The sequence below is a fragment of the Miscanthus floridulus genome, chromosome 18 (assembly GCF_019320115.1).
Source record: "Miscanthus floridulus cultivar M001 chromosome 18, ASM1932011v1, whole genome shotgun sequence".
Lineage (NCBI taxonomy): Eukaryota > Viridiplantae > Streptophyta > Magnoliopsida > Poales > Poaceae > Miscanthus > Miscanthus floridulus.
This window is the reverse complement of record NC_089597.1, coordinates 77,869,235-77,887,956: the sequence shown is the minus strand read 5'-3', so window position 1 is coordinate 77,887,956 and position 18,722 is coordinate 77,869,235. Positions and strand designations below refer to the sequence as shown.

The window sequence follows — 18,722 nt, the reverse complement described above, 5'->3', positions numbered from 1 at the left end:
GGATTTGCAACACCTAGGCGTTGCAACATAAGGTTTTGCTACGGTTGTAGGCGTGGCAACAACAACTAATGCAATGCCTTAGGCGTTGCTAGACCTTGTAATGGCAACTTGCCCATACCGTAGCAAATGGTGCACTAGCAATGACGAACGTGTGTTGCAAGACAATGTATTGCCACGCTTAACGTGTGTGGCAATAAGGATTATGTCACAACACCAAGAAGTTGTGGCAACATGTGCAATTGCCACGCCCAAGGTTTGGTTGCTATATGGTGTAGTCGCTATTGCTACGCATAACGAGTGTGGCAATTGAGATTATGTCGCAACACCAAGAAGTGGTGGCAACATGTTCAATTGCCACGCCCAAGATTTGGTTGCTTAAGGTGCAGTCGCTATTGCTACGCGAATTGTTCATTGCTATACTCTTTATTGCGACGAAGGTTCTTATTGCTATAGCACGATGGTTGGCATTGCTAAATCACCTATTACAACAGCAAGTTTGGGTGGCTATAGCTTCTATTGCCATGCTCATTGTGTGTTGCTACATAATATATTGCCACAGTAAATATGGTTGCCAATAGTCACTTTTACAACACTTCAAATTTGATAGCATCAAGGAATATTGCCACGCCATTATTGTTGGTCACAACAGGAACCTGTGATTAGGAACTATTGCATCACAAATATTATATCAAAATAGAATATTGCTATACATCTCTGAAATTAAACAATCATTGTTTGCAACAATTTATATATTATTATTATATTTACAAGCATCATGGAATCCCCCTAGCTAAAACTACATTGAATCTTGGTTAAGCATTGTTGAATAGCTTCTATTGACCGTTCCATGACTTGAGCGCTCCAGCCAAAATGTATCTTCCTCCTGAATAAAAGCATTGACATGGGCATATGCATCAACAAACATTCTGACTAACACGTTTATACAAAAATTCACTTCTAGCCAACAATTGTTTCTTGACATGCAACATTCTATTTTCTCTAGTTACTAGGTCCTAGGAGAATCAACATGGAATACGGCCATATATTAGATAGTGTACTAGAAAACCGGTGGATCACCAACCATGCTACAAAGAGAGTAGCAGCTCATGTTTGATCTCTATGGCGATGGTTTGACAAAGGACCACATATATTACCTACCTGATGTGAAGATACTTGATATTTCTCTGAAATTTTCAACTGTGAACTCTTGTTTCAGTACTGCAAGGTGAGAATCAATCAGAATGTTAAGGTTTGATTTGACAAAGATATTTGTTAATGTTATCAATAAAATTTCTAGAGTAGTGCTTGCTATAAATGCTACTTATGTGAGTTCATCATAATAGGTATCCACACTTGTTACTTAAATTAGGCATCTTCACCTATGTATAACAGAACATTAAACAACTCACCACTATAATTAATTTAAAGAGCTGAAGCATTTCATGAAAATCATTCTTACAGGATTCAGTGGCATTGCTCGGTAAACTGGTTCAGGGTTAACCTTGCCCAGGCATACATACCCTATAAAACAAAAATAGATCGTCAATGACTTAAGTTCATAAGTGCTCAATGACTTCAAAATTGAACAGATAGAGGTTCCAAAATACAAACATATATCCTAGATAAAAATCATTTTGCATGGCATATAACATTCAAGAATGTTGCCCTGTGCAAGTACTTAGCCAACGTGTTAATTCAGGATGTTATACAGTTGGTACAATGTATTGCTTTATCAAGGATGTCAGCGACAAAAGCCCAAGTGCAAGTACTTAAGCCAATGTGTTAATTCAGGTGAACGAGAGTGCACATAATAGCTTCTACTCAACATAATTTTATTCAAAAATAACTTAGCAATAATAGACACGTGAATCTGAACAATGCAGAAACCAGAGAGGGGTCAGTCCCCCTGCACAAACCTGCAGGCTTGCCATCGATTTTGATATCCAAAATCATGGTTGTAACCTATAGGGCACCGCAGATCCACGTCAGACATACAGTGAAAAGAGCACCAAAAATAATTTATGCAAAGTTTGACATACAATGAGATCATCTACAATTCAGAATAGAAAATTCATAATCTATAAATGGCAGAGCTAGCAGTTCATCAAGCATCTTGTATAGTGTCATATTTAACCTGAATAGATCAATCTAAACTCACATAAACTATAAATGGCAGAGCAAATTAAATCCAAGGCATGAAGTTGTGCGCTAAGCTCATTATTTATAATCCCCAGCCCCCATGTACTTTGGGTTTGATAACGATGCACTTAGCCAAATTTTAGTAAGCTAGTGGAAATGCAGTAAGAAGACATAAAAGATCTACAGAAAGAACTAGGGATAACTACAATCGTACCCAATCGGTCTGACTACAATCTTACACAACCACTTGAAAATGCAGTAAGCAACAGGTACAAACATCCAGGGAGAGAGATTGCAGTAAACAACAAACTTATTTCTAGGTTGCACTACCAGAGATTCTCCATTAATCAATTACTGCAGTTGTGATAGATGAGAAAGCAAACACTCAGAATTGCAGCAGCTGCTGTCGATGACCAAACAGCCAGGGTTGTCGATGACCAAACAGCCAGGGGACAGAATAGACATTTGATGCTGCTTTGCTGAAAAAATTCACAGGTGAAAATCTGAAAACCAGAGAAGAAAACTTCTAACCAACCAAAGAAAAACAGTCGAGCTGGACAGCCTGCCCCAAGCTGCAGAAATAAACCAACGAGCAGAATTGCTCCTGAAGAAGTGAACAGCAGAACAAAAATAGCTAAGCTGCTCTTAAAGAACTGAAACTCTGAAGAAATAAAGTAGTTGATTTTCTGCTGCTGCCGAGATGACCGGTTTTGTTCACTGAAGCAAACAGAACACAGGAAAGTGAAAGTTACAGCAACAAATCAAAATTTGATTCAATAAAAAACGGCATGGTGTCTGAGGTTTATTTGCAAGCTGCTGAAGCCGAACAGAATCTCTGAAATAATTTAGCTATTTGATTACAACTATTATATTTACCTTTCATTTTTTTCATTAGACAAGTTCAGAGTAAGATACTTCCACTCAGTAAAAAATTTAGTGTACAGACAAGTAACAATTCAGTATACAGATGAATAACAATTTCATTTAGTCATCCTAACTTTAGAATTCTATTGAATATCCAAATAACCACATCGACCAATCACTTAAGTATTGTATTTTATAAGCGTGGATAATTATAGACAGCACATGTAGTATACAGATAATTAATATTAAGTAAGAGGTGTCTGCAAGGGGGAGAGATAAACTACCAATTTGGAAACTGAAAGAGTAGGTTGATAACCTTATGGCTGTCGTGCTTGATCTGGTCAGAGAGCTGAAAGGGGAGCCAAGATCCAAGTATAGATGGCTTGCTCCAGGATCCTACAACAGCCATGGTTTCTTAGGAACAAAATATTTCAACAAACATTTTTTGATATAGAAAAAATAACATTGTGGTCAAAGAAATTCAATGGCAAAATTGATGGGTGGTGGTGTGGGCCTAGCATTATGCTATGCTCTGAGAGTACCTTCCACACTACCAAGGCAAGCCCAAGGATTGACCCATATAGCCAAAGGAAAGTTTCATAACAGGAAAACACATTACAAAATAATATCAACTACAGTATGAAAATTAAGGTCTATTACGTGACACATTCACAGCTATCATCATTGAAGCTATGCCCACCAATCAACAATTGTTAGTACTGTAATTATCCCTAGTCTTTTACAAAGCACCATCAGAACTTAAGCAGTGGAAGAATTTGACATGAAGGGTGTTGGTGCTGCACTGCTGCCTAAAAACAGTAAAAATACATTGTAAAAGCAGCAGGCCGAAATCCACTCTCAGCATACTGAACTTTTGTGCATTTTAAATTCAGACAAAGCTTTACTGAACTAGAGTAAGACAAATTAGTCAAGAAAGTATCTATTAACATCTAAGTAACACCTCCGACTGAAAACCACTGCTGCAATATTCGTACATCTTCATTGACAATTCATACAATAAGGTGATGAAGAAAATCATTTCATGAAACTTCTGCTCTTTGTTGCTGAATTAGAGCAAGGCACTCTAAAATTTCAAAAGGCACTCCAACTCAAATACGTATTCATTTCCCAAAAACACTGATGCAGCCAAAATCATGTATTTACTGAATCTGAGTTTTCAATCATTTTTTAAAGATACTGTAAGGTTCAATCTGAATGATTAAAATGACAAAAATTGTTTGACATTCTGAAATCAGAGTACAATTCTCTGATGATGACATCAAGATTATATCATGTGTCTAGATAAAAACAAAATTCAGGCTATTGACTAAGGGCCAGTTTGGTTGCCAAAAAATTTGGCAAAATGCTATTGTAGCATTTTCGTTGTTATTTAGCAATTAGTGTTCAATCATAGTCTAATTAGGCTTAAAAGATTCGTCTCGTGGATTTCGTCTAAACTGTGTAATTAGTTTTATTTTTTATTTATATTTAATGCTTCGTGCATGCGTCCAAAGATTCGATGTGACGGGGAATCTTGAAAAATTTGGCATTTTGGGAGGGAACTAAACAGGGCCTAATAGGCTAAGAGTGCATATATCCTGAACTTTAAATATTTCACCGAAATTTTAAGAAATGGCTATTGCTAGTTGATAAATGGAACCAATCACCTTGGTGTGCAAGATCAAAGCCTACGATATCATCAGCATCAGGGCAGAAGCAGAAGGGTCTTCCTTCTTCCTTTCGTTGGTTTTCCTGATTTGGATCGAGGCGCTTGAGGACCAAGTCAAGTCGGCGAACTCCTGACGATGCTGGCGTCGGAGCCTCGGAGGAGTGCAGGAGCTCGAGTACGATTCCATCGCCCGCCTGCTCTGATCCATGGCTGCCCCAATCGGATGGAGACCGAACCCAGGGTCACGGCCGGATCTAGCGTGGACCGGGTCCGCTCGTCGACGAGGAGAGGAGTGGAGGATTGGGGGTTAGCGGCACGTGACGTGTCGTACCGCCGGAGGGAGGCAAGGAGGAGGAGTTGGATCCGCAGGATTAGGGAGGCCGCCCCGGCGTGGATTCAGCAGGGTCTCTGGAGGAGCTTGTGTCGGCGATGTCAGCACGGCGGCGCCCGGCGGATGGCCATTGGGGAGGGGCTCTGGACGTGACGTGGATGCCGGAGGTAGACCGTGGCCACTGGGAGGTCTCGGGCTCTCGGGGGTTGGGGTGGGGAGAAGGCGGCGGTGCAGGAGAGGGCCGAGGGGAGCGGTGTGTGTGGAGAATGGAGAGAGAGAAGGCCATGTGTATGTCTTTTGATTTGAATTTTTCGCTGTCAGGGGCGGGAGTCATCCCGCCAGTTTAGTTTTTTAAGTAAATTATATTTCCGCAAAGTAGAGACATATATTAAAATTATATAAAAGTGTAGTATTATTTTACATAATACATAGGCAAACGCGTTTACTCATTTATAGGAGTTTCTCTATGTAAAATGTTTGGTACATATTTACAGACCAAAATCTATGTAAAAAAATCAATGCGACTTATAATTTAAAATGTAGGGGGTATTTGTTTATCATATAGTAATTACAAGAATAAACAAAAATGTGGTAAAATCAATTCTTAATCATAAGGATGTATTTTAGGTTTTTGTTTGAGCATACATGTGGAATCACTAACTAGCCAACTATAGAGTGACTAAGAAATCTAGATGGTAAACCCAGATATTTCAATTATCTCTAGTTTTTTCTTAGGATTTTGAAGATGTACAAATATACTGATATGTAGTAATCTTTATCTACACGACATGTAATTCTTACGAATTACTTTCAGTGGCGGAGCCATGAAGTTGCTTTTTTTAATGTTAGGGGGGCCAAGTGTAACCACTTACATCCAAAACTGCTTATTTGGTCCAGCTCCCACCACCTCGAACGGGCCTACATACGTATAGCACCTCTGGTTAGTGTTTTGAACAAACACCAATTAGTAAATTTATATTGTTGCGCGTTAGGCTCGGATGGTGTACTAAAGGACACAAGGTTTATACTGGTTCGGGTAAAATGTCCCTATGTCCAGTTTGCTGCTACTCGTGTTATTAGTACCAAAAAAGGTTCGTAGTAGGGGGTACAAACGGTCGAGAGAGGGACAGGTCCCAAGTCTCTGATGGAAAGGTCGAAAGGACGCCAAGAGTTCAGTTGTTGATTGGTTTGTGTGTTGTGTGTGGAATTGATCCGTCCCCTTAGTTGGGTGTCCTGCCCTCCCTTTTATAGACCAAGGGGGGCAAGGGTTACAGATGGAAGAAAGAGAAAAAAACCAAATGTAGAGAGGGTCCTTCGAAGGTGCCGGGTCTTCCTTTTTCCTTGAGCCTGCCCTGCTGTCATGGCAGACCACTCTAGGGATAACATATTTCGCTGATCCTGATAGGGCGGGGCTCTAGCTTTGTTCCAGCGAGTGGTCATGTCCCATCCTGCCTCGGCAAACGGTGCGGTGTGTTAGGGCGCCGAGCCATGACTCTGCGGGGAGTAGACGGGAAAATGACTATACGCCTGTACTGTAGATGATATGAGTTCTTCCTTGGATTGTAGTGGTTGTCGTATGCTTGTGTCAGGATCCACACCCGAGGGCTGATGGCGGCGCCTACAACACTGTAGGATAAAAGTCGGCGCCTACAACACTATTCAGGCTCTATTAGGTCGGAAAGGGCTTAAAGCGTCCGTCCTATCGTATCCTGATGGTACCTTCCTGCAGGCGTGCAGGCCATGGTCCTCGGTATTGTGGTTGACTCGAATGTTCTGTCGTACCCTGTGCTCGTCATTATGAAGGAGCAGGGTGCAGTTGTCGGGCGAGGCGGAGCCTGTCCTCAGCCATCGGGCGAGGCGGAGCCCGCCCTCAGACGTTGGGTGAGATGGAGCCAGCCCTCAGCCGTCGGGCGAGGCGGAGCCTATACTCAGCCATCGGGCAAGGCGGGGCCTACCCTCCGATGTCGGGCGAGGCGGAGCCTACCCTCAGACGTCGGGCGAGGTGGAGCCAGCCCTCAGCCGTTCGACGAGGCAGAGCTTGCCCTCAGCCGTCGGGCGAGGCGGGGCCTACCCTCAGACGTCGGACGAGGCGGAGCCAGCCCTCAGCCGTCGGGCGAGGCAGAGCCAGCCCTTAGACGTCGGGCGAGGCGGAGCCAATCTTTAGTCCTCTGGGCAAGAAGTGTAGCTACGTTCTTGTCTGTTCGGGAGTATCAACGTTTGATGGTTATCAGTTCCACCTCATTGGGTACTCTAGTATTAGGTCCTCGACAGTAGGCCCCAAGCCCCCGGGTGATTCGAATAGAATCGCCTGGGGGTGATTTGACTTGGGGTGCGCGCAAGGTGCCGGGGGAGGGGGCGGCTCCGTTATCGTGCCCCACGAGCTGATGGGGGGTAGGCGGATCTGCCGCCATGCGTGAGGTGCCGGTGGAGGGGGGTGGCTCCGCTACCGTGCCCCACGAACTGATGGGGGTGGGTGGATCTACCGCCACGCTCGAGGTGCCGATGGAGGGGGGCGGCTCTGCTACCACGCCCTACAAGCTGATGGGGTGGGCAGATCTGTCGCCGTGCCTGAGGTACCGATAGAGAGGGGTGGCTCCGCCGCCACGCCCTCGGAGACAAGGGAGACGAGCCCATCTACCTGGGAGTAGGGGGTAGGCTCAGAACGGTCTCACCCAGATGAGTTGGAACAGGAATCTAGGGGTTCGTCCCCAAAACATTCCTACCGCCCAACAACGCTAGCGTAAGTCACCGATTCCTCTATTTTTCCTATTTTTCTGCCTTTCTGTTTTTCTGTGTGACCTGTGCCTTTTAACTCTTGCAGAGTCTTGAGATGGGGCCATTCTTTAGCGCTGGCGCCCAAGAAGAGCATTGCTCTTTAGGTGGGATGGGCGTTGTCGCCTGACGTTGCTCCTATTTCAAGCAGGAGCGGAGCTGATGTTGTGGCCTCGTCGGTCGGTCAGGCGCCGCCTGTGGTTTCGCCCATGCCCTTGGTGGATCAATCAGGCACCGGGGCTAAAGAAGCAATCTTGAGGGTCGCCGAGCGCACGGCGGCAGAGGTGATTCCGCCACCTATGTCGGAGCGGACAGAGCCGCCGCTCGCGCTTGTGGCACCTTCCATGGTGGGCGCAGCGCTGGCTGCGCTGCAAGCCGAGGCCCTGGCGTCGCAAGTGGAGGTGGCCACGACCATGACAAGCCAGGCGCTGTCAGACACAACCACGGTGGTGTTCGAAGGAGCGGCGCAATCCGTGCTACCGGTGGCCTAGGCGACGGCGCTCGAGGCGGACCGGATGGAGGGGGATATGGCCGGAGGGTCCCCGAGCATCGTGGCGATGGTGGAGAGGATCGAGGGGGGTCACCCTCGGCCCTAATGTTAGGGGCAACCACTCGCCCGCACGGGGTGAGCCGCTGCTCTAGTGGATGGCTCCTCAAGACCCAATGTTGGCTCTCTTCTCGGTCGACGATGCTATCGCGAGCATAGAGCGAGAGAGTATCGATGTTGGGTTCTCAACTATGATGGATGCCTTGAGCTAGGCCAGGGGCTTCCTGCATGACATCATCGTTTCCACTGGCCGAGTATCCGCTTGATCTTCCCTCTCGCTTTGTTCTTTCTTCATGTATTTTTGTATTTTCGTATTTTTGATACTGGTCTTCTTTTCAGTCCCTCATTGCTTGTAGCCTAGAGAAATCCTGGTTCCTCCGTGAGTAGGTGGAAGGGACTGCCTCACCGAGGAGGCCCAGCTATGCAGAGATGTGAGCACCTAGCTTGTTGTCGCCCAACAGCGAGAAGCTAAGGTGCGTCGGGACGCGGAGGAGATCCATGGGATGTTCTAAGATCTATCAGCGAGGGTGCAGCAGGACGAGGAGGCAGCCACCAGGGTCCAAAAGGAGCGGGATGAGCTGCTCTAGAAGGACGCTGAGGCCAGCCAATGGGCCATCGAGCTCCTGGAAGAGCTAGAGAGGGAGCGGGACCTCAAGCTGGAAGCTGAGGAAAGGTCCACGGCCATGCAGCAGAAGGCGAATCTGGATGTCGAGGTGATCGCCCGGCTGCGTAGGGAGCGAGATGAGCTATGGTAGACTGCAGAAAGACTCCACTCGGAGCATGGCATGGCCCACAAGGAGCGCGACCAAGCTGTCCAAGAGCGCGACCAAGTGCGTCAGGGGTCAGCTCCCTCTGGGTAGATCTTAGAGCCACGGTGGCTCGAAGGCTGGAGGCCAAGAGCATCTCTGCCAGGCTAGGCATGGAGCTTGCCGAGGTGCGGGGGATTCTTTAGGCTGAGAGTGATGAGCATGATCTTCTGTGCACCGCCATCAGGGTGGTCTTCGATGACCTGGGGGTGGCGTGACCGGAAGAAACCGGCTCACTTGCGGCCCATGCCGTGGATATCATGGCACGGATGCGCCAGCTTGAGGAGAACACCTTTCATGTTGGGATCACCCAAGCCTTTGTTGTTGCCCGCTCTCATTATGATCAGGAAGTTAACTTGGAGGCAATGAGCCTTGGCTTCGCGCCTGGCTACGAAAACTCTATGCTGGATGATATTGAGAAGGCGGTGACTCCTATTGCACGGAACCTGGCGAACAAGCTAAAAGACAAAGTTCTCCCTCCGAGGAAGTAGTTAGTCGAATGAGTTTGATAAACATTTATCTGTAATCTGTGGACAAGTTTTGGTACTTTTGTGTTCGAAAATAGTTTTGTAATTTCATTTTGTAATTTTGTTCCGTTTGTTTTATCTTACTTTCTTCCCTTTTGTATTCAAGAAAAAAGGTTTATGTGATCCAACCCTTTCGTTCATTAAGACCATGGGACCCGAGGTGCATAAGGGGGAAATTCCAATTTTGCTGGTGAGCAAATTTACCCTAGCCGTCGGGGCATGGGTTTTTTTGCAGTCTTACCAGGCATGCTCGTTTATCTGTTCCCATAAACCTTGCCATCAACCTTACGCGAGGAAGAGGTCTGATGCAATGACTATTTCAAAAAAGGAGGTATTTATACCTTTATCAGCCCTGAGTGAGATCCGACCCCTTGCGGTCGCTAGGGCTGGATGTTACTAGAGACCGAAACGAGGGTAGCAAACTTACTCTTGTACTCTTGTATCCGACCCCTTACTTAGGATTTTAACGATCGTTCCATGACCATGCGTTTGGTCTCATCGGTGGCCTGGCCTTCCTCGAGCCCCCGCGCATGGTGGGGATTCGGTCAAGGGTTGGCTCATTTTGTGATTGTCGCTCCATCCGTGGTTTCCACAACTAGAGGGATTGAGGTGACGTCACTTGCCTCAACGACTCGAGTGACGTGCTTGATGAGCTCGCTAATGGGGATGTTCGAATGGAATTCGATCCTATTGCTTTGCGATAGGGTCAGCAAAGCCCCCGGGTGGTGTTTCGTTGCTCCTTGACCCACCTTCCAATAGATTCCCCCTCAATGGGGATTCTATGGGCTTGGCTAGAGGCTAGATTGAACTAGAAGGTTGAGATGACCCTATCCGCCTCAATGTGGGTTGGGCAAAGGCCGCTGAGGCTCATCTGTGTTTTCTCCCCTGGCTCTTGTTTGACACGAGGCAGCCTCAGACCCTTTGCAGGCCAACCTTCGAACCTCAGTCTCTCGATCTCGGATCGAGCGGCTCAAGCCCTCGATCCCCTTGGGGTCTGATAGGGGTCGGCCATGTTTCACGCATCACCCCATCCTTGGTTTTCACAATCAGAGGGGTTGAGCTGATGACACTTGCCTTGATAGCTCAAGTGCTGCGCTCAATGAGCTCGCTAACGGGTATGTTCATGTGGAATCTGGGTCCGTCATTAGCTGACGGGGTCGGTAGAGCCCTCATGTGGCATTCCACTACTTCTTAACCTGCCTCCCGATAGATGCCTGAGCCGTTCGATAGGCTCAGGTGGCCCGTTGGCCTCTTCTCAATGGAGATTCTATGGGTTTGGCTTGAGGCTAGAATTGAACGAGAAAGGTCGAGATGTCCCTATCCGCTTCTGAGCGGGGTCGGGCAAGGCCGCTGGGGCTCATCTCAGTTTTTCTCCATTAGCTCTATTTGACACGAGGTGGACTAAAGCCCTTTGCGGGCTAGCCTTCGAACCTTGGTCAGTTTCCTCTCATATCGAATGAGGCGGGTGCCGCTTCGTGGCATGACACGAAGCGTTTGATATGCAACGATTGCACATGCAATGTTTGGATGTATGGGATTAATGTACGATTTAATTGAAACAAAAGCGGGGGTTGGTAATGTTACCTTCATGGTATGAGCGACGAGAAGCTCTTACCAGACATGTTCATGTGGGGTTTGGGTCTAACGTTTGCGATGGGGCCGGTGTGACCTACACGAGCATCACAAAATTTCGTTTCTGTCTCTCGACGGCGATTCGAGCCGTTTGATCAATTTTAGGCGACCTAACAGCTTCTCCTTGAAGGAGATTCTGTAGGAGGACCCCTCCGAACCCTTCCCGAGCTGTCTGATCGACCTAGGAGGCCCGATGGGCTCCCCTAATAGGGGTTTCATCATCGGGTCTTTCTAGGTCCTACCTAGGGAAGCGGAGAGTCGCCTGCATGCGGGTGCGCCCTGATTCTCACGGCTGGCGTGCGGTAGTGGTGGGCCATGCCTAGGCAACGTCCTTTTGACTAGGCAATGTCTTGTTGACCATAGCACATCCTGTTGGTCTAGGCGCATCCCCTCAAATTCTTGTCAGCATCGATTTCCCATCTGCATTGAATAGGGGAAGGGAGAAAGTTTTTCATCCCAACCTTTCACCTTTCCTCAGCTACTACGCCTCTTCCTTAAATAGGGAGGGGGAGGGGAGTTCTCGTCCCATTCCTTTGCCTGTTCCTGAGCTGCTACCTCTCCTCCTTTCTCCTTGTCGCCGAGCGTGTTCATATGTCGCGGTGGTTCCTAAGTGAGAGAGGATAATGTGAAGGAGAGGAGAACTCACAGATCTGTTTGTGAATCAGGAGTGCGATGTTGAGCTAGAGGTCATCCAAAGTAGATGAGATGGTGCTGGCCGCCTTTGTCGAGAAGGGGCCGCTTCTACCGAAGGAGGAGGCGCACTGGAGGGTGCTGAGCGTCGTCGGCTTTGTCATTTTCCGCGAGGCCTTCGTCAGAATAGAGCCGTATGGGGACTTCTTCCGACGAAGCTTCTTCAGGCGAGCCTTGTTGGTGGGGAAGCCACCCAGGACTGCATCGATAGGGGGTTGCACCCTTGCTACTGCTCAGATTGGCCAGTTCATGAAGCTTGATGAGATGTCAGAGACATCCATCAACCATGGCGGCCTTTCTTTGGTGGGGAACGCCCCCCGTCTAGGCGTCGTTGTCAGGGTTACGACTGATCATGATGGCGTAGTCCCTGGATGCCCTGGTAAAGGCACCATAGTCATCGACGTGGTGCTCAATGTTGCAGACGATGGCACCCTTGAGGGTCCCATGGAGCGATAGGACGTCGCCCATGGAGAGCGTGGCGCGACGACCGTAGTAGTACTCATAGTAGAACTGGTCAGAAATTGTAATTGAATAAGTTGTGGGGGAGCCCTCGAGTGAACAGTCTTTTGTATTTATGAATACATCAGTCCTTTTCGTGATGAAATCACTTTGTAAGTGATGAATTTGTGTGAAAAATGAATAAGTTTTCAACTTTTGTTATGGCAAACAGTTTTTTCAGCTCTTCTCCCTCTTTTTGTAAAAGAGGTTTCATGCCTTCTGACCCTTCCCATAGTTAAGGTCACAAAAAAGTCAGAGTGCGAGTGAGCCAATTCTGATCACGCTGGTGAGCAAGGAGGCCATAGCCGCAGATTTTGTTCCCAAAATCCTAGCCCTTAGGATTTGCCATGAGAAAAGAGAGAAAACACATAGAATGTTTGCGAAGATAACACATAGAGTATTTGCAAGATAAATGTACTTATATCAGCCCCCGAGTGAGGTCCGCCCCTCACATTTTGCAGGGGTAGGATGTCCCTAAAGATCGAGGATTTTTATGACAAAAACTGACAAGAGAAGGTATGCGTTTATTTAAGGGTAAAAACGACATAGCTACTCAATGTTCCAGGCATTAGTGAAGACCTCACCGTTGATGGTTTTCAACTTATAGGCACCTGGCTGGAGTACTTCTGTGATGATGTATGGCCCCTCCCAGGGTGGGAAGAGCTTGTGATGGTCCTTGTTGCTTTGCACGAGGTGGAGAACCAGGTCTCCGATGTTGAAGGCTCGGTCCCACACCCATCGGCTATGGTACCGATGCAGTGCTTGCTGGTACTTGGGTGAATAGAGGAGGGCGATGTTGCGGGCTTCGTCTAGCTAGTCCATGGCGTCTTTGTGGGATGCCTCAGCTCCCTGTTCATCGTATGCTCCAATCCTTGGTGCTCCATAGTCGAGGTTGGTTGGGAGGATGGCCTCGAAACCATAGACCATGAAGAAAGGTGTGTAGGCGGTGGCCCGGCTAGGAGTCGTCCTTAGGCTTCAGAGCACCATAGGGAGCTCGGTGACCCAGCGTGCACCAAATTTGTTCAACCGGTTGAAGATCCTAGGCTTGAGGCCTTGTAGGAGCATGTCGTTTGCGTGCTCAACGTGCCCGTTCATTCGGGGGTGCATGACGATAGCTCAATCTACCCGGATGTGTTGTTCATCATAGAATCGAAGGAATTTCTTGCCGGCGAACTGTGTGCCATTGTCCGTGATGATGGAGTCCAATACTCCAAAGCGATGGATGATATCGAGGAAGAACAACATAGCTTGCTCAGACTTGATCACGGAGATCGGCTAAGCTTCGATCCATTTTGTGAATTTGTCTATGGTGACAAGCAAGTGGGTGTAGCCCCCAGACGCCTTCTTGAGAGGTCCAACTAGATCAAGCCCCTAGACTATGAAGGGCCATGTGATGGGCATCATCTAGAGTGCCTGGGTCGAGAGGTGAGTTTGCTGAGCGTAGTACTAGCACCCTTCATAGGTGCGTATGATCTACTCGGCGTCGGCTACTATAGTGGGCCAGTAGAAGCCCTGTCAGAATGCGTTCCCAACCAAGGTTCTAGGCATGGCATGGTGATCACAGACCCTACCATGGATATTGCTCAGCAGAAGCTTCCCCTGTTCAACGAGGATACAGAGCTACAAGATCCCGGTGTGGCTTCGTTTTTAGAGTTCGCCCTCTACAAGAACGAAGGACTTGGCACGACGTGCGAGCCGTCAAGCTTCCGTCTTGTCCGTCGGTAGCGTGTCACGAAGGAGGTAGTCGAGGTAGAGTGTTCTCCAGTCGTCCAGAGGGTCAGGCTCTATCGCTGGATCCTCTTCAAGCTCCTTGACCTCAGAGCCAGACCAAATCGTCGGTTGGTTAGCCCCTGGGGCTAGATTAGATGGACCGTCGTCAGCCCATTTTGACCCTTCATAGTGTACCGAGGGCTTGTGTTGGTCGCTGGTGAAGACACCCGTTGGCATCGATTCTTAGTCGGACGCTGCTTTTGCAAGCGCATTGACCGCCTCATTGAGGTGCCTTGGGATGGCCGCCTCATTGAGGTGCCTTGGGATATGATTGAGTTTGAGGCCATCGAATTTGTCCCCTAGCCATCAGACTTCTTGGCAATACACAACCATCTTGGCATCGTGACAGCTCGACTCCTTCATGACTTGGTTGATGACCAGTTGGGAGTCGCCCCGAATGTCAAGGCGTCAGATGCCCAACTCAATGGCGATGCGTAGGCCATTGACGAGTGCTTCATACTTGGGCACATTATTGGATGAGGGGAAATGGAGATGAACCATGTACCTCATGTGGACCCCGAGGGGTGATACGAAGACTAGCCCCACGTCGGCGCCCTTCTTCATTAGGGATCCATCGAAGTACATAATCCAATACTCTTAATCGACGACCGCTGGTGGTGTTTGGACCTCGGTCCATTCCGCGATGAAGTTAGCCAACACTTGGGATTTGATCGTCATTCGAGAGGCATACGTGATGTGTTGATCCATCAACTCGAGTGCCCACTTTGCGGTTCTTCCTATGGCGTCCTAGCTCTAGACGACCTTGCCGAGGGGGAATGATGTCACGACCATCACGGGGTGTGACTTGAAGTAGTGGCGTAGCTTCCTTTTGGTGATGAGGATGATGCATAGGAGTTTCTAGATTTGGGAGTAGCGGGTCTTAGAGTTGGATAGTACCTCGCTGATGAAGTACACATGGCGCTGCACCTTGAGGGCGTGCCCCTCTTCCTCCCGCTCTACTACCAGGGCGGCGCTGACCACTTGTGTGGTGGCCGCTATGTATAGCAGGAGGGATTCTCCGTCGCTTGGAGGAACTAGGATCAGGGGCCTTGTCAGAAGCAGTTTGACCATGTCAAGTGCCTCCTGGGCCTCGGATGTCCACTCAAAGCGGTCGGCTTTCTTCAAGAGTTAATAAAGGGGGAGACCTCATTCGCCGAGGCACGAGATGAATCAGCTGAGGGCGGCGAGGCACCCTATGATTCGCTGAACCCCCTTTATGTTCTAAATCAAGCCCATCCTTGTGATGGCTGAGATCTTCTCCGGGTTGGCTTTGATGCCACGCTCAGAGATGTTGAAGCCGAGCAGCATGCCCCTCGGGACCCCAAAAATACATTTCTCGGGATTGAGTTTGATGCCATTTGCTCAGATTTTTGCAAAGGTTTGCTTAAGATCAGCAACAAGGTGGTCGACCCATTTGGACCTAACCACGATGTCATCAACATAGGCCTCAACGGTCCACCTGATGAGGTCCCCAAAGCATTTGAGCATACAGCGCTGGTACGTAGTCCCAATGTTCTTTAGTCCGAACAACATTGAGACATAACAGAATGATTCGAAGAGGGTGATGAAGGATGTCGCAAGCTGGTCGGACTCTTTCATCGTGATTTAATGGTAGCCAGAGTACGCATCAAGGAAGTAGAGGGTTTCACACCCCAAGGTAGAGTCGACTATTTGGTCTATGCGTGGCAAAGGGAACGGATCCTTTGGACATGCCTTATTGAGGCCTGTATAGTCAATACACATCCTCCATTTCCCGCTCTTCTTTCGTACAAGAATGGGATTAGCTAACCACTCTAGGTGGTATACTTCCCTGATGAATCCGGCCGCCGAGAGTTTGGCTATCTCTTCGCCTATGGCCCTGTGTTTCTCCTCATCAAAGCAACGCAGGCATTGCTTCACTAGTCTGGAGCCTGGATGGATCTTCAAGGTATGCTCGGCGACCTCCCTCAGAATGCCTGGCATATCTAAGGGTTTCTATGCAAAGATGTCTTTGTTTCCACGAAGGAAGTCGATGAGCGCGCTTTCCTATTCGGAGGAAAGCGTGGTACCAATACGTACCGTTTTACCCTCGGAGCTGCTGGGATCTACGAGGACCCCCTTGGAGCCCTCTGCTAATTTGAACAACCCGGTCGACTTCTTCACGTCGGGCGCTTCTTCGGTGACCTCCTCCTTGAGGGCGGCGAGTTCCCTGGAGGCGACGATTGTCGTGGTGTGGCCACAACACTCGACCTCACACTCGTAGGCGCGCTGGAAGGAGATGTCGACGATGATGACCCTGTGGGGGCCCGACATCTTTAGCTTGAGGTATGTATAGTTGGGGATGGCCATGAACTTCGTGTAGCATGGATGTCCCAGGATGGCGTGGAAGGTTCTAGGGAACCCAACCACCTCAAAGGTGAGGGTCTCAGTCCTGTAATTGAACTAATCCCCAAAGGTAACGGTAGATCGATCCACTCGAGTGGCATGGCCTGCTTCTTGGGCACGATGCCATGGAAAAGTTCTCAGGTTGGGTGGAGGCGTATCTGGTCAGCGCCCATCTCATTAAGCGTCTTGGCGTACATGATGTTGAGGCCGCTGCCCCCGTCCATCTGCACTTTGGTGAGCCGCTTTGGGCCAATGATTGGGTCGACTACAAGCGAATATCTCCCTGGGTGGGGGACGGTATCTGGATGGTCGGTCCGATTGAAGGTTATGGCGGACTCCAACCACTGGAGGAAAGGAGGTGTGGCTGGTTGGGCCATGTAGACTTTGTGGCGCACGACCTTCTGACGGCGTTTGGAGTCATAGGCCGCTGATCCTCTAAAGATCGGCAGCCATTTGGCGTTGGAAAGCCATCGTCCTTCTCCTCGATGTCATCCATAGTGGGGGAGGGTCTTTTCCCTGCTCCCCTTTGTTGGAGCCTCCCGACAAGAACCGCTGCATGAGGCTGCAGTCCTTGAGCAGATGCTGAATAGGAAAGGCGTGGTTTGGGCATGGCCCCTCAAGTAGTTTTTTGAAATGGTTTGGAGTGCCCTCTGTGGGTTTCCACCCACCCTTGCGGTCAGCCATGGCCACGAGCGAGTCCTCGTGCCGTTGCTTCTTATTCTTCCTTTTGGCGGAACGATTGGAGGTGCCTTCGTCGGCACCCTCATCCTGCCTTGCCTTGCCCTCGAGGCAATCGAAGATCTCTCCGACCGCCTTTTCTCTTGAGGCATGGCTGGTGGCGATGTCCAAGAGTTCCTTGGTGGTTCACGGGCCCTTGCATCCTAGCTTATGAAACAGGGACTCACAGGTCATCCCGGACAGGAAGACTCCTATCACGTCGGCATTGGCGACGTTAGGGAGCTCATTGCATTATCGGGAGAAGCACCGAATGTACCTATGGAGGGTCTCTCCAACCTTCTGACGATAGTTCTTGAGGTCCCATGGGTTCCCGAGGCACTTTCATGTGCCCTAGAAGTTTCCCACAAAGATCTCCTTTAGATCCGTCAAACTCTGGATTGCATTGGACGGCAGGTGTTCCAACCACGCTTGTGCCGAATCGGCCAAGAACAGTGGAAGGTTGCGGATAATGAAGTCATAATTATCCGCACCACCAGCTTGACAGGCAAGCCGATAGTCTTCGAGCCAAAGTCTGGGGTTTATCTCCCCAGAGTACTTAGGGATATTGGTAGGTAGTCGGTACCTTGGTGGGAAAGCAGCGTTGAGGATGTGTCGGCTAAAGGCCTAAGGGCCTAGTAGGCCAGGGCTCGGGCTCCGATCCTCACTGCTATCGTAGCGTCTGCCGCGACGAGGATGATAGCCATGGTGGGCTCCTTCTCTCGAGTCGCTGTAGGTGCGTCTGCGGGCGTCAAGAGTGCTGCGTGCGTCGCGGTTGCGTCTGAGACGTTGATGTATCGGGATCGCAACACACTGCTTGCCGCCTTGTGGTGCCTAGTGGATTGATATGTCCTTGGTGGGGTGCACTGAGGGTTTGTGTTGGCTGGTGTTGAGCTCATGTCATTGAGATAACAAGCTCTCTGCCTGCTGTGCCGCCACACGCTCAAGCAGCGTGCGAATTTCACGATGGGCTCGATGATCCTTGGGCGTTGCAGCCTCTGGAAGGCCATGGAGCAAGGCCATTGTAGCGGCGATGTTCTGGCTTGCCCGAGCGAAGTGAGGAAGGGTTTCATCATCGGTGATGATCCTTCGGTTTACGTCATGAGCCACGGCGCGTGCGCGCCCACCGTCTCCATGGCGTTCAATCTCCCTATCAACCTCTGCGTATTCCCACACAAGCTATTGTCCGGTTTCATCGACCTCCCGCTTTCGGGCTCTCAGCTGCTCCACCCCTACGCGAGGTGGGGTCATTGTCTCCCCTTCGGTTTCACCACCGAAGTTGCTTGCCAGGGTAGCCTCCTCCACGAAGACGCTTTCGACATGTCCCTCTGGGGGTACCCACCATGAAACATTCCTGGGAGGGGTGATGGCCCCCCCTGCTGGAGTTAGAGCCAGAGTC

General features: G+C 49.1%; 1 long non-coding RNA gene across 2 annotated transcripts; it reads right to left on the bottom strand.

The window, feature by feature from the left end:
* Positions 1–685: 685 nt before the first annotated feature.
* Positions 686–5,250, bottom strand: LOC136521202 (uncharacterized). Of its 2 annotated transcripts, none has more exons than XR_010775505.1 (5): positions 4,577–5,250; positions 1,917–4,330; positions 1,460–1,521; positions 1,159–1,218; positions 686–883 (listed from the first exon to the last, which is right to left on the bottom strand). It is a non-coding gene; the product is annotated as an uncharacterized lncRNA (long non-coding RNA). The 2 variants fall into 2 exon arrangements; XR_010775506.1 differs by having other exon boundaries at positions 687–883; positions 1,917–3,399; positions 4,671–5,250.
* Between the last annotated feature and the right edge of the window lie 13,472 nt (positions 5,251–18,722).